This window comes from Crocodylus siamensis, chromosome 8 (assembly GCF_052110815.1).
Source record: "Crocodylus siamensis isolate JL-2025a chromosome 8, ASM5211081v1, whole genome shotgun sequence".
In the NCBI taxonomy this organism is placed as follows: Eukaryota; Metazoa; Chordata; order Crocodylia; family Crocodylidae; genus Crocodylus; species Crocodylus siamensis.
The window spans coordinates 32300477-32316214 of record NC_143402.1 but is presented as its reverse complement, the minus strand read 5'-3'; the positions used below and the strand labels follow the sequence as shown (position 1 = coordinate 32316214).

Here is a 15738-nt window from a genome sequence, read left to right as displayed (position 1 = left end):
TCTTGAGCTTTGTCACCTCTTCAAGGCTCTAGCCTATTGTCCCCTTGCTTTCCATGAGTGAGACATTTAATCAGCCTAGCCCCTGTGTGTCGAGTCCCCTGCTACTGGCAGGTTATACTCCTGAGGCCCCTTCAGGCATCCTTGCACCAGTGAATAAAGGAAGAAGAAAAAAGAGAAAAAGAAGAACTTTGCAATTCTGGGGTTGTAGGAGTTGATTCCCTTAGTTCTCTTGCCTGGCAAGGTTTTCCCCGATGTCACTCCCCTGACATCTCTCTTCCTTCTGCATCCTCAGCCCATCTCCACAGTCCAATACCTGAGGGTAAATGGGCAGATGGGATTTTAAATCCTCATAGAATCATAGAATCATAGAAGTAGGGTCGGAAGCGACCTTGTAGATCTTCAAGCACGACCCCCCGCCTGGGCGGGAGAAAAAGACTGGACTCAAATGAGTCCAGCCAGGTAGTCATCAAGCCTCTTCTTAAAGATCCCCAGGGTAGGAGCCAGCACCACTTCCCTAGGAAGTTGGTTCCAGCTCCAAGCCACCCTAACTGTGAAGTAGTTCTTGCGGATGTCTAATTTAAATCTACTCTCTAATAACTTGTGTCCATTGTTCCTTGTCATACCAGGGGGTGCTAGGGGAAAAAGCGTCTCCCCTAAACCCTTCTGGTCCCCCCTAGTGAGTTTATAGACAGTCACCAGGTCTCCCCGCAGCCTTCTCTTTTGAAGGCTGAACAGGTTTAGGTCCCGCAGTCTTTCATTGTAGGGTCTGCCCTGTTGTCCCTGGATCATGCCGGTGGCCCTCCTCTGCACCCTTTCAATGTTGTCCACATCCCTCCTGAAATGGGGTGCACAGAACTGGACACAGTACTCCAGCTGTGGCCTGACCAGCGTCACATAGAGGGGGAGGGTCACCTCCCTGGCTGTACTTGAGATGCACCTGTGGATGCATGACAAAGTGCAGTTAGCCCTGCCAACCAAGACCTCGCATTGTTGGCCCATGTTCCTCTTGGAGTCCATAACACCTCCAAGATCCCTTTCTCCCTCTGTGCTCTCAAGAAGGGAGTTTCCCATTCTATAAGTATGCTTCTGGTTTCTACTGCCTAAGTGCAGCACCCTGCACTTGCCAGTATTGAAATGCATCCTGTTTATGTCAGCCCACTCCTGTAACCTATCCAGGTCTTGTTGCAGTCTTTCCCTCCCTACTAGCGTGCTCACCTCACCCCAAATCTTGGTATCATCAGCGAATTTAAACAGGTTGCATTTCACCCCATCGTCCAAATTGCTGATGAAGAAATTGAACAGTGGAGAGCATCTGGACCCACTGGCTTGAACACTTCCAGCACCTCCAGAAGCTCTCTAACCCGGAAGTCCCCAACCGGAGGTCTGGAGGCATTCCCCTCGAGTCCATCTGGCATCCCAGTGGGAAAGTCCCGGTTCCTGCACAAGAAAATAGACATGAAGAATTGGTTAAAGAGTTCCGCTTTCTCCTCTGGCGCAACCACCAGATTGCCCAGCGTACCTTGCAGGGGCCCCATGTTACCCGGTGCCTTCTTCATCCTCCCGATGTATTTGAAAAAGGACTTTTTATTATCCTTGATCTTGGATGCTAGTCCTAGCTCTATGTCTGCCTTATCTTTCCTGACAGCCCCCCTACAGGCCCAAGTAGAGAAGGTATACTCCTCTTTGGAGATAGCACCCACCTTCCACTGCATGTACGCTGCTTTTTTGGCAAGCAGGCATTCCCAGATGCCCTTCATGAGCCTCAGGGTCGGTTGCAGTCTCTCTCCCCGGATCTCCATCCCTGCCTCTCCATCAATAGGAGCTTCCAATGCAGCGTTCTCTTGGTGGTGTCTGGATCTCATTGCCCTGAGCTCTCTCCCCTGTTCAGGGTTTGATTTTATTTATTTTTCTTGGTGCAGGGAGCTTCCACAGCCTCTGCTGCCACTTCCTGCCTGGGTTGGCTTTGATCATGCCAGCGCAGCGTGCTACCGGCATGACAAGCCTCTACCGCCTCTCTCCCTTTCTCCGCTTCTTTGCAGGCACCCGCCTTTATTCCTGCCAGCTGATGATTCCCTCTGATATCATCCGCCAGCCTTAATTGAATAAAGATGTGGCTTGTAAACCATGTGGGCTCACTCCTCTGTCCCTCCAGCATTATGTTTCTTACAGGTAAATAATCATTTTTCTTTTTCTTTCTGTATTTATCTTCACTGGGTTCTATGGGTGCAGTTCCTGGATCATCTGGTTTGTTGTCCCTGGGACAGAGATACAAGGGAGAATGAGGGCTGTGCTCCAGGCTCAGCCAGGTGTGGAGGATAGTTCTGTCTTTCCCCACCTCCTATGGCTGGGGTGCAGGAAGCCAATCACATCACAGGGGAAGGGAACTGAGCCCTAGCTCTATTCCCTTCCCAAGCGCTGCAATCAGGCTGGAGAAGGGAACTGAGTTTGATTGCTCAGTTTCCCTCCCCAGCCAACTCTTCCTAGCTGGGCTGAGTTCCCAACCACAGCATGACCATCAGGCTGGGGAAATGAACTCAGCCCAGCTGGTCTCAGTTCCCAACCCCAGCCCAATGAGATTGCTGGGGAAACAAACTCAGACCAGCTGGTCTCAGTTCCCAATCCCAGCCTGATGATCAGGCTGGGGAAACGATGGTCACGCTGGGATTGGGAACTCAGCCCAGCTGGGCTTAGTTCATTTACCCAGTCTGATTGTAGCACCGGGATTGGGAACTCAAGCCAGCTGGGCTGACTTCCTTTCCCCAGCCCAATCTAGCGCTGGGGAGGGGAACTGAACAATCAGGCTCAGTTTCCTTCCTCAGTCCCAGGCAGCAGCACCGGCTTTTCTCCCTCATCTGGCAGGCAGATCAGGGACCCTCAGCCCCGGGAGACTGCCACAGCCTCAACAGCTCTTCCAGGGTTGGACCCTGATCTGTCTGCCAGATGAGAGAGGCTGTTTTGAGCTTTCCCATTATAGAGAATGGTTGAAATGTTGAAATAGCATCAAAACAGCCTCACTGTTTCAATGAAGTGAAATGAAACATCTGTTTTTACTCAAAATGAAATTCAAAACAAAATGCTGTTCTGTCAAAACCTCAAAACTCAGGTTGAAATGGAACAGTACCATTTCACACAGGCCTAATGCAGGGCTAGAACTGGCATTCATACTTTGGGCTGGCTTTGGTACATGGGGTCAATCTGTGGGCCCAACCCACCCTGTATACTAGCTTTGTGCTTCATTTGGCTGCAGAGTTGGATGTGCTTGGTACCCCTAATTTAATCATTCAGAAAAGTTAAAAGATGTAGAAAAAATTGAGTTTTAGAGTTGACAAAACTGCAGATAAATTTACCTGATCATACTACAATGCAGATTACAAAAGTAAAGAACAGTGGCAATATTCTGTCTTGATACCATGAAATTCGGTCCATAGTTACTCCTACAAAAATCTGTATTAACTGAATTCTCCTACTGTGATACCCATAGACTTCAGTTATTCCAGATGTCCACTGGAACAGTGAGGTGTTGCTAGAGTGATAAGAAGGGGGTTGCTCTAAATTTTTCTTCCTTATAAATGTAATTCATCCTAAGTAAAGTACTTGTCGTCCCCAAAACATTACTTAGGCTAATACTCTTATTCCTACTTCCCTTAACAAAATCTGCAAAGGCCATATTATTTCCCCTAATAACTGACAATTTTAAACTCTCACCCTACTTTGCTTGATCTCCCTAGTGCCAAACAGCTGTATCTCACAATAGTATCAGACATGTAGGCTTATTGCTAAATTGTTTGTTATATAAAATATATTGAATCTAAAAGGGTGTGGAAATGAAATAATTGAAATTCCAAGGAACTATAAAAGACAATAAAATGGCTCTCTTGGTGTGTTAATTGGCACTTACTTGATTCTGTTCTGTACCTTGCAGAGCTGAGTGTGGATGGAGTAGGAGAAAGGAAACAGTAACATCATCAGCTAGGACAAACACAGATGAATCTCTAAGTTTTTTGTGATTTGGTTCAATTGGCACCATTATGTATTGAAGGTGGTACACATGAAAGAGATACCACCTGACTAGAACTAGACTCTTAGTGGGTTAAATGATCAGTATCTCCATTGAAGTTGATAATGTGTATTAAGTTTTACATTAACTGAGGATCTGTCTTACAATCTCTGCATTTAATGTTTCTATGTCTGATTTTTTTCCCATGCTCATAATGTCCCACATCCTCCAAGATCAGTAAACGACTCATCAGAGAAAGGTAATATGCCTTTAAAACATTTATTGGCCAATCTTATCATGCACAGGCCTAAGTAACAGTCTATTAGGTGAAGTAGCAAATCTAGGATGCCGAAAAAGGAGATGTGGCAGAGGTGGTGGCTCACTGAGTGTGCATTTGACAACTGATATGGAAGATCTTGAAAGCAAAGTGGGGTGTGGTGACCACACCATCATATCTCTCCTGGATCCACCCTTGATTAGAGGCTGATCATAAGTAAGTCTGGGATACTGGGGACACTGCCTCTCCCCACCTTTCCCCTGTGCTCTCGCAAATTGGTGGGGACAGTGTGGCATGCCAAACAGGCAGTGATGCCTGTCTGCCCGCTTGCAAGGTACTTTGTGCTTCTTCAACTCCTGACCAGACTCTGCCCTGTACCTCTGCATTTCCAGGACACTCATTATAATTCTCAACAGCCTGCTGTGACCAGCTTCTGAAATCTGTGACTGCCCCAGCTAAACTGGGACATGTGGTCACTCTACTAAATAGGGATTTAGGGACATATCCTGGATGAAACTCAAGTGAGATTTCTGTGACTAGTTCTTCTAAGGAATTAATTTTCTTAATTAAGTTGGTTGGTAATTATAGCACATTTTAATGTTACATTTTTATTCTTAAAATCCTGGATCTTCATTTATCTTTCCCACCAATTTTACATTGACTTCTGTGAAATTACTCCTTTTTATCCCTTTATGAAAATCCAAGTCCATCAATTAACCAACTGATTTGAAAAATCTTTGGACATCAATTACTCAGAATTCACTCAGATGTTATTTTTTATGATTAGGGTATAGAAATATTTTTAAAAATTACTGTTCTAATTGATAGCTCTAAAAGGCTACACCAGAAGTGTTAATGTAGCTAACCCTACAATGGGTTAAATACTCATGAATCTGAATGACTCTTATGATGCTTTTTAATATACTACGAAGCAGCACTGCTAAAGTGCAAGATTGTTTTCTCAGAACCTGTGAGCTACCTGTTTCCTGCTTCCTATTCTTCAGATTCTTTTCTATTCAGTGATCAGTACAAAAAAGTGTTAACATTTTTGGTATCATAAGTTGTAATTTTTCTTTTTAAACTAAGTAACACTTCCTTCTCAATTCTTTGGTCTTTCTGCATAATAACCCTAATACAATCATGAATTTAAAACTTCAACTCCTGCTTCCTGTCGTGAAACAGAAAGAAGCTTGTTGGAGAACCATAGGTGGGTCACTGTGACCTGTGCCACTTTATCCTTCAGAAAATTGCAAGAATCTGAAGCCATTTTTTAAGAGAGACAGGTTTAAAATTGGATACCAAATGTGTCAGAATAAAGGGAAGCTGTAATTATCAGTTTTGTGCATATGCATGCATGGAGATGTGTATGTGGAACTGGCTTCTCATTTTAAGTACTTCATTAAAATTTCTCTTCCAAATTTCTCCTACTTAAAAAGCAGTAAAGATGCGTTCTTTATAAAGCTGCAGAGGTACAGTGGCTGATCAGACTTGGGAAGAAGGAAAGAATGTGCCTTCTTGTACCCCATAGCTTTCTCTTATTTTCATGAACTTGAATAGTATTTGAAAAGATTAACTCATCCCTTTTTATTAGGTTTTATTAATTTTTACTTTTAAATTCAAACTTCACAAGGAGAAAAAGACAGGCTTAAAATCACTGTCTGTAACGTACAGCATAGTATTAACATACATCTGTAAAAACAGTTTTAACAACCTCTAATATTAAAGTCAAACCAATATGTTACAAGTAAAGAGGGGAACAACACAGGCAAAAATTTTAACCTTTAATTAGATCTAGTTTGCTTATTGCAAAGAACACCTTTATACATGAACTGAGTGGAACGCTCCTGATTGGCTGAGTCAACGACAGATTGAAGTGTAGTCTATGTGCAAAGCTGAACTGGTGTAACTAAAGGTGGTATCTTAAAAATGTTTCTTTTAAATCAGTGCAACTTTATATGTGGGCACCTCATGGGTTGATTATCTTGAATCATAAACCAGAGGGTTTAAAGGGACCTCATGGGTCATCTATACCAAACTTTATTATAAACGTGGGAATGCTACTCCTAAATCATCCCAAGTAATGCTTATCAAATGTCTTCATTGTAATAGATTCTTCAGCTTCCCTGGACAGTCTATGCCAAGGCTTCACAATGTGATGAATTCGTAAATATAAGCAAATATAACTGTGGGCTGCATCAAAAGGAGTATTTGGTGTAAGATATGGGAGATGGCAGTGCTACCCCACTCAGAGCTGGTTAGACCACAGCTGTTCAGCAAGGACATTTTTCCTAATATCTAATCTAAATCTGCTTAGGTGCAATTAAAGCTATTACTTCATGTCCTGCCTTTTGCAGCAAGGGAAAATTGTTGTACTCCCTCATTCTTATTGCAGTTGTTCTGATATTTGAAGACTGTTGTGATCCCTCTTAATTACCTTTCCTCCAAGCTAAATATGGTTAGTTTTCTCACCCTTTCCTCATATGTTGTCAAAATGTTTTTGCCTGCCTTTGGACCTTCTTTACATTTTCCAGATCCTTCTTAAAATGTGTATCCCAGAACTGCCCTCAGTCTAAATGGGGTCTAACCAGCTCTGACTGGGGTGGCACTGACATCTCCTATATGTTACACCAAATACTCAGTTTGATGCAGCCCACAGTTATATTTGCTTATATTTATGATTTCATCACATTGCTGGGGAGGATTCAGGAGGTGAGGTGCACTGATGCACATGCACCCCCCAACTTTGATTCCACCCAAGTTTAAAACCAACTGCCTGGCAGTGGCAGCAGCATTTGTAGTCAGGGAGTGCTGAAAAATTAAATTGATTTCATGGCTCATTATAAACTGCCTCATTGCTACTGAACTCTTCATTTCAGACAGATTAATACCCCTCTTTTCTTTTTAATGGTCTTGATGTTCTACCAGTCAAGGTAGACTTTGTTCTTCAATTTTGCTGTCTGGTAGCTGCTCCTGGTAATGAAGCTTCTATTTCATAGCTGTGCAGATTGATTTTAACTTATTCTAATTAATTTTTATTTTTTTCTTCTTCAATCTTAATAAAACATCTCTAGACACCTCGTATATTAGTCAAGCTCTTAGTTTATTTTTAACAGGAGAACTGTTTTAATATGTGTTTTAATATGCAATGATGCATTTCACCATTTGCCCCTCCCCCTTTAAAAAAATTTAGATCCACCCATGTACATTGGTGGTTCATGTTAAATCTGTGATTCACCAAAACCCCAAGGTCCTCCTAAGTACTGCTATCACTCAGCCTATCTGTATTTATCCTGTATTTTGTCCCATCTGTATTTATGCTTTTGATTTATTCTTTCTTAAGTGCTACATTTAATTTCATCCTGGTGTCTCCAGCCCAGCTTTTCAATCTATCAAGATCTTTCTGAATTCTTCCACTTTCCTCCAACATATTTGCAGTCCTTCCTTGTTTCATGTCATCTGCAAATTTGCTCAGAAAGCTCTCTATACCATCCAAATAAATAATAATCATCTTAAATAGCACCAAACACAGGGTGGGCTTCTGTAGACCCCTACTCCAGACCTTTTGCCACCCCAAAATGGAGCATCTGTAATTATCCTTTGCTTGTAGTTGTTCAGCCATTTATCTATGCATGTTGTAATAATTTAATCTAGACCATATTTCTCAATTTGTTCAATGTATTTAAAGTCTCTTAATAGTTTTAAGTCAGTGGTGTTTTTGGCCCTGTGGGCTAGATGAGTGGTGCGGAACTGATTTGCAGGTTGGATCAAGCCTTGCTGCTCAGCACCACCCCCTCCCTGCCCCACATGTGGGGATTGGGCCCCAAAGGCCCCACACCACTCTCTTCCACACCCAGTGTACTTGCATTCGGCCCCAGAGCCCTGGTGTCACCCCCTTCCTACTCCACATACTGGGATTCAGTCCCAGGTGCTTGGTATCACTCCCTTCCACTCTCTGCACATCAGAATTGGACCCTAGAGCCCTGGCACTACCCCCTTCCTGCCTAGTGTGCCATGATTGGGTCCTGGGGGTCTTGCACCACCTCCTTACATCCCCCATGCACTGGGGTCGGTTTCTGGGTGCCCAGGGATGCCCCCTCCCTCTCATCGTCTTTTAGGATTGGGCCTAGCATTACCTTCTCCAGCTTCCTGCACACCAGGATTGGTTCCTGGGGGTCTGGTGCTGACTTCTTGCCCTGCATGCTGGCCCATATCCAGAGGACAGGGCTTGGGGCTTTCCATGGGTCCAGGCATTTATTGGTGGGGAAGAAGTGTCACCACTCTCCCATTGTGAAATTTTTGGACCTGTAGGGAGACCTATGGGGCTATGAGCCAGATCTGGCCTGTGGGCCAGATGTTGAACACCCTAATTTTAAGCAAAACTGATTTGAAATAATCCTAACCAGTAATAACAGCTATACTGGAAGGCTTGCACTTGACTAGCTAAATTAGCCCATAAACTGTACAGGAGACCTGTGAACTGGAATCAATAGATGTAGGTACAAAGTCTTTTTTTCATCTTCATGTGTTAGTGGAAGCTGTAGAGTGATTTAAATGTTAATGATGTTAAATCATTAGCAGAGAGGGTTTGGGGAATGTGTCCCTTCAACTTCCAGTTTGCAGAAGAACAGGGACTTCACAGAATTTGTAGAAGGCAGTTAGTGGGATAAGATGGATACCATTTTTGTGTGACCATTCCTTTCCATAACATTTACAAAAACACCTGAGTTAGGTTAGGTCTGCGCTGCACGCTTTTGCCTGCATAGCTATGTGAATCAGAGTGTTTGTGGTAGTTGTATGTAGACATCAGTCCATCCTATATAGTTGTACTGACAAAACTGCTTAAGATAGTCTGCTTCACTCATGTAGGGTGGGGTATTGGAAGCGGAGCAACCTACTGAACTGGTGAAAAACACAGCTACATTATAACTGTGTCCACAGTAAGGGCCATACTATACATTACACTTAAGATGTGTTAACTATCCTTAAAATGTGACTGTTCATTCATTTAAACAGTACAATGTGCTAAGTGCAATGACATCATTGTGAAGTTATGTTTTTTTGTGGGAAGATGGCTCTTCCTGGATGGAATGACTAATCAGAGAGATGATGCAATTTCGAGACTGGTGTGGCGTGTAGGGGCTGGAACCATGAATCAGCTGAAGGCCTGCAGGTACAGAGACCCAGTGATGCCACAACAGGCACATGCGTGCAGTCTGAGCCACTGCAAGAGACATTCTAAGAATGAAAAAAATGTTACACAGTGCAGTGTCTAAATTTGATACCAGGACATCCTGGTATAAAACATTTTTTGGGGGAAAAATGGTGCAACTAGAGGCTCCAGGATCCAGAGAGAGACTAGTACTGGGCCAGAGCGTCTAAATGCCACATGCCCCTGCTGCTCCAGCCTGCTGCTTCAGTGTGCTGGAGCAATTAGAAGCAGAGCAAGGCTGGCAGTGATAGATTGGACCCAGGATCTATCCCCAGTAAGTAGTGATATGTGGGTGGAGGGGCCTTGGGTAGGAGGGACCTCTCAGGAGGTGTGGGTCCCTCACCTGTCCCCCCCCCCCCACACAGCTGGGCCATTGGGGGGCTCATGGCCTGCTGCTGGCAGAGATCCGCAGTGGTGTGCAGTGTTGCCTCAGACCCAGGGTCTACATGGGACCCAGCCCAGCCCACTGGTGCTCGCCTTCAAGCAGGACCAGGCCAGCTCTTGCTGCCACTCAGGGCTCTTAGCACTGCACACAAGAACCACATGTTTTTGGGTCAGGTTGGCTCCCACCTGTATGTGACCAGCATGACATTGGGCTAGATTGACTCCATGGAGGCAAGAACCAGCCTGACCCGATGGCACGCAGCTCCTATGTGCAATACTGGGAGTGCCAGGTGGCCGCAGGATCTAGCCTGGTCCTGTTTGAAGGTGTTCACCAGCAGACCAGGCTGGCTCCATGTTCCACATGCTGCCCCAGGGTCTCAGGATGTACTGTGCACCACCAAGGGTCTCTCCCAGCAGCAGGACATGAGCGCCCTAATGGCCTGGCTGACTGCTGCTGCTGCTGTATGGTGGGGTGCTTTGCACTGTGCATGGGGACATGTAGGGGACCCTCCCCTCCTGAGCAGTCCCACCACCCCTACACAGTCCCCCCCCACAACCCCCTCCTTCTGACAATTCACTGCCGTTACTTGTTTCCAGTGAACCAAATGTCCACATCATGTGTGGATGTGGCCCGGGAGTTTAACCTGAGGAAAACCCATGCTGGTTCATTGCATTTCAATTCCTTTTTTAAAATATATATATTCAAGTAATAGCATTAAGCAATTTTTTTCCTAGTTTCTTATTTACAACAGCAATGTACCTTGACAATTGATCTGCTGTGGGAGCTAATTAATGTGAAGCTGAAGAGACATGGTGAGTGTTGGTAATCACATTTGTTGGCTATTTTGCTTCTGTAGTAATCATTTGTCTGAACATTCAGACTTCTAAAATGGCATTTTTTTACAAAAGTCTAAAGAAAACATTTATAAATAGGTAAGTACTTGTGTAGATATACTTGTCTATATGTGTGTTAGAAGTCTGGTGTGTACAATGTGGTTTGGGTTTGTGTTTTTCAGAGTCAGAGATTTATCATGGTTGCTTCTTTTATCTGTAGTTTTGAATCCATTCAATACATGCCAGTGGTCTGAAAGTGGAGACTCTACTGTTGATCTCTCCAGGATTTTATTATGCATTTTCTGTATTTCTAATGAGCACTAATGAGCTGGCAATTACCTAGGCAAATTAAGGGGATAAAACAGGAAGAGGATTGCTTTAGGAGGAAAATGAAAAGCTAGCATGTTATAAAATAAACTTTTAATTTTCAAGGAGTCTTCTGTCAGCATGAGCCAGGTTGACTGCTTGTGAATTTACTAGCAAAACCTGGTTATGACGAATGATTCTTGCTATGCTAGCTCCTATGGAAAAGAAGTGCTGAAGGTAATTTTATAGTCATTTTTAAGAATGCCAACCATTTAGTAATACAGACAATATGGCACTAGGGACCTCTAATACCTGTGTGGCTTACTTGACCCATATGTGAAAAGCAAATACTTCTTGCCATACTTCTTACTGTGAGAATTGCAATGAGAATTTGAAAGTGCAAACTACTATTTCTGACTAATGTGCGTGTGATTAAAAACTTAAGACTTCCCCACCACAGGCACTTGCTGAAATAGGGCCAAATTATTGGCACAGTAGAAGACGTTAAAAGAATTTATATAGCAGGTGTATTTGCACAACCAGTTGTGAGCTGCTTGTTTGCTGGCTCATTCCTTGATTAATGTAGAGCAGTTTAAAGGCTGTCATGAGAGTTAATGGCTGCCAACAGCTCCACAGAGCCAATACAAAAGCTAGAGATCACTGGGGTAGAAACATCTTGAATTCACAATCTTTTCTTTTGCCTGGTGTCAGCCAGGCAGACGCTGGCACTTTAGAGCTGTGCTACTGGCAGTTTCTCCTGTAGCGGGATAATACTGGACAAGTGGCTGTTGGGCTCTTGTCCCGGCAATGCAACTGGCAGTACCCAAGTCCAGGTTAGATGCTGAAGCTAAATATTCCCATTCCCAGAATAGAAAAAATGCCATTGAAGTGGTCATAGAGAAGTGAAAAAATGCTGGATTTTAATGTCACCTTTTGCACTTATGGTTTCTTTAACCTCTAGTGCTGAGTAATAACAATGGTGACTGCCACCATGACACAACAATAATTAGATCTTCTCACATTGGTGTACACAGAAAAGTATAAGAAGTTGGAAGATGTATGGCTGAAAGATTTTTTTAATACCTAGTGTTGGTGCCACTCTGACTTGCAAACAGAAGCTATGAATAGGTCTTCATGACATTTGTGGCACAAAGGCAAATGGTTACAAACATCTGAGCCATGTTTATAGAGATTTTTTTACTTGAGATTTACCATTTCTGTGCTATGAGCCTATCAAATCTGGTACACTAAGAAACGCTCGCTAGTTGGATAGAGACCTCTGAGTTTCTTAGGAGCAGTGTATCTGGCTCATTCTCCTCTGAGTTACTGTAGAATCAATCATGCCAGCAAGAGACAATGTCCTGCTGATGCAGATATTTTGTGGGTAAAAAATCAAGCTGAGGTAGGAACCACATTTATATCTGATCATATGGCACTGTTTGTGTGAGAAAATGCTAAGACAAACTCTAGTTTAGGCTACTTAGATATTGCATTTCTAAACTTCCTCTATTGAATAGAAAGTTATTTCCTATTGTGTAACAGCTTGGTATGGTTTTGCAGATTCTTTCTTACAGGTGCCTTCCCCAGAAAGGGTTAGGTGAACTCTGAGTGTTCATGTGTATTTTCCTTAATCTGTATAACAATAGTATTTAGGGCCCCATCAAGTATCAGGGCTACTTGTGGCAAGCAAAGAATAAATTTCTCATGAAAAAGAGCTCGTGCTGTGAGTGTGGCCCAATTCAATTTCCACTGGATTATTTGACTGGGGACTTTGCTGGGAATTGGATATAGTCCAGGATTTGAGAAGAACGTTGATATTGTTTTGTATTAGAATAAATGTAATAACTGCTCTGTGGGTATAACAGCAAATGCTAGAACAATTCACTCCCCCTCTCAAATTTTGTGTGCTAAGGAATGTAGTATTAGTTTGATAAGGAGACCTCCAAGTTTTCTTGCAACGTGTGTGTGGCTCACTCGCTTCAGACTTACTATAGAACTGCAGGTACCAGCACTTTTCCAGGTGATATTCTCCCACTGATGCAGGTACCTTGTGAAAAATCAAACTGAGGTAATAACTGTGTTTTATCTCTGATCCTTTGGCATTGTTTTGTGAGTGTAAAATATCAAATATAAATAAAGGTATAAATATAATTAAATAAATATATAAATATAAAAGGCTGAGAGTAAATCTCTGGATGCTAGCTTGGCATTAAATCCACTTAAACATCCATGTACCAAATATGTGATGTACACAGCTCAAACAACTGCTAATCTGCCTATGGGTAATGCACACCTCCTTTACATGGGTTGCGATTGAGGGGATAATTTAATGGGAGATTGCCTATTGTGTAATTAAGAAATATTTCTTTATAATTTCCTTGAAGATGTGAAGGCTAGCACTGTTAATACAGTTTCAGATGCAGGTAATGCAATTTGTGTCAAATAGTGTGAATTTTCTTCTAAGATTCCAATGAAGTGTCTAAAAGACTAGAGTAAGGAGATACTATAAAAAAAACTCCAATGCCTGAATTGATTTCCTCTAGTAGTACAATGCAGGAGAGGGGACTGGGCAGAGCAGTTTTTTGCAAGGATTTCCTCACAAAGATACTACCACATCAACTTGCGTGGATTGTGGAGTTTGTCCCAACAAAGGAGAGGTCAGATTCCAGGAATTCATGCAAAGACCCTGGACTATCATCCCAGTTCTCCCATCACTGGCATCTTCTCCCACTATTACCTAACACTGAAGCACCCCTGGAATTGTGCTAGCAGGGCTGCTTCAGACCTCATTGTCCAGAGACTCTTTAAAGTAGAAGGGTAAGTTAGATTATGACCTCCTTACCCTTTAGGCTTCTTTTGTTTCTATAAAGGTGCTCCATGAAGAATGATGGGAATTTCCATGATCCACCCATTTTTTGCTTTGGATCTGCCTTCTGTCAACACCCTTTCCTGCTGCAGAATTTACCCAGCACAGAGAGGTCTCAGTAAAGAAAATGAGTGTTTGGGCCTCCATTATGTGTGGAAAAGGAAGTGCTGAACACAGATATTTTTGTCTGTCTCATGACTGGGCCTCACATATTTGTACCTGGTCAGGGTAATGAGTTCCTTTATTATCAGGAGCTCTTCCAAGCTTTTTGGGTGCTAATAGCATCTGATATATCATGGGTCACCTGGGCAAGCATGGAGGTGTACAGCCTGCTTTCTCTTCAAGAGTATTTCACAGAGTGATTTATTTAGGAAACTTCTGGAAATGGGAAGGCATATAACAATTCTGAAAATGCAGAATGAGGTAACGGAGAACCCACCAAGTACTAATTAGTAATACAAATAACAGGTGAGTAAACACTCCATGCAAGGAACACATTTATTGAAACTTTTGAGTCAGGTAAAAGATAGTTAAAGAGACTGACTTCTCCATTACTAATAAATCACTGGCTTTAAAGATATGTTGCACAGCCCTGGAGGTATGGTTTGACAGCTGATTTCTAGAAATTAGGACTTTAGGAAACTTTTAATGGTTATTGAACTTGGTTTTACTTTAATCAGAGGGCTATCATAGCACTTGCTTTAATAAAGTAGTTTCATGGTAAAATCCAGAAATGTACTAGAGTATCTATAAGAAACTGTAGCACCAAATAGATAGCAAATGTTGAAGTTAGAAAGCTCTAGGAAGAAAGAAATGAAGTTTCTATCTTGGAATCCTTACTTGAATTTCCATTGACTACAGTGGAACTACTCACTCAATTAAGTACAAGTCCCCAGTCAGGGAATATTTTTTTTTAATTTACTCTATTAATTTTGTAAGAGCTGAAGGAGGCTACCTTGGGTATAGGAGTGGGTGAGCACTAGTTTATTTAAATAAATTAAATATAGTATTTACCTTGATCCACAATTTCAAGGCTTCTTGAAGGCTCTGGGAGTTTCACAAATAGGTTGCTATTTAAAGCATAAAGAGGAAAGCTGCACACACAATCCATTTTATCACTTAGATGCTTTTGAACATAGTTTTGGCATTTCTTAAAGCCCTCAATCCCATATCTCTCAAATATTTACAGCTTATGTCAAGTTTTTCTGTTCCACATGTACTTTCAAGTGTGAAGGAGTTCAATAATTATTCAAAAAAACCTTATAGGCTAGGGACAGACATTCAAAAAGCCTGAGCCTGAATTGATTCAATCTTTGCAGGTTAGTCTAACCTGCTTAGGTTGAACCAGTTTGCAACTGCACAGACATTTTGTCTGGACTGAAATGCAGGTACATGACTGCAGTGGCTCAGGCTAGAAGCTTGGGGGCACTAGAGGAGCTCTCCCTTCCCTTTCATAGTGCTGAGCTGAGGGGTGGGGGTGTGGCCAGACCTCAGCCTCCAGCTAGCACTCTGAGGCAAAGGGGAGGGGGCTACAGTGCACACAGACACCTTTCAGCATTAACTAGCATACCACATGCCTAGGGTCCATGGGGCTGGGGTCCATGCTGGGGGAGAGGGGAGAAAGGAAGAGGGGAATTGTTTGAGTAGTGAGGGAAGCCAGACAGTAGGGCTGTGTGAAGCTTCAGGTGCTAATTTGATTTGGAGATTTGGCCCAATTAGGTGGCTGAATCTCCAAATCCAAATTGAATCAGGGGACCAATAAAAAGGTCTGAATTGATTTGAAGCTCTCCAAATCAATTCAGAAAAGATTTGGAGACCTTCAACAATTTTGGCAGTCCTCTCCCACTGCAGCAGGGAGCTGGAGC

At 42.8% G+C, this 15738-nt stretch overlaps 1 long non-coding RNA gene across 1 annotated transcript in view; it reads right to left on the bottom strand.

The window, feature by feature from the left end:
* Positions 1-3950: 3950 nt before the first annotated feature.
* LOC149858256 (uncharacterized) overlaps positions 3951-15738 on the bottom strand; it is a 30808-nt gene continuing 19020 nt past the window's right edge. The window contains exons 3-4 of the long non-coding RNA XR_016443749.1: positions 14888-14943; positions 3951-3969 (exon numbers count right to left, since the gene is read on the bottom strand). This is a non-coding gene — a long non-coding RNA (uncharacterized LOC149858256). The remainder of the gene's footprint in view (positions 3970-14887; positions 14944-15738) is intronic.